The sequence below is a fragment of the Ceratina calcarata genome, unplaced genomic scaffold (genome assembly GCF_001652005.2).
Source record: "Ceratina calcarata isolate Rehan_Ccalc_2016 unplaced genomic scaffold, ASM165200v1 scaffold259.2, whole genome shotgun sequence".
In the NCBI taxonomy this organism is placed as follows: Eukaryota; Metazoa; Arthropoda; class Insecta; order Hymenoptera; family Apidae; genus Ceratina; species Ceratina calcarata.
The window spans coordinates 82,560-83,245 of record NW_017148004.1 but is presented as its reverse complement, the minus strand read 5'-3'; positions in this window follow the sequence as shown (position 1 = coordinate 83,245).

Genomic DNA, 686 nt, shown 5'->3' with positions numbered 1-686 from the left:
CAGATATTTACTATATTAGGATTCCCAGAATATTCATCATTTCTTTCGATTTTTATGCACTCTTATGAAGAATAAGCAATCGTCTGAACAGGAACATCATGGATTCCCCTAATATATTCACACTTATTCCTAACTGAGATTAATCATTCAGTTTAGGGAATTGGTAGATGTATGAAAGCACATATGGAGCGAATTCTCGATTCTATAAAATGGCGAGTGCAGAACGGAAACGGGAGCCGTGACATCACCGATGTCGACAGAAGATTATCCGACTTTATCTAAGGAAATAAAGGATCGCCAGGTCTCTTTTTCGTCTGGAACGATTCCGGGAAACCGTGTGTGTTAACCGCAAAGTACTTACGAAGCGTTTTTATATCTCACACCCACATCAAAGTGCCGAACGTGAAACGTCTAAAGTCTACGCTTTGGTCCTACTTGCCCGACTTTGCACAGCGATAAGATTCCCTCCGATACTTTCTCGCACTTCGCACCAGCTTTTACGCACTTTTTCCGTGTATTCTAATGTAAGGCGAAACGGGTTTTAAAAAAATTCACTGAAACGACGACATTTTCTAGTGAAATTCAAACAAGTAAATGCAGTCAGGTGCATGCAGTTACTATACTTTGAATAATAAAATTGATGTGTCATACTTCTTCATGTATTTTAAAGTGCAGTCATATTAAAT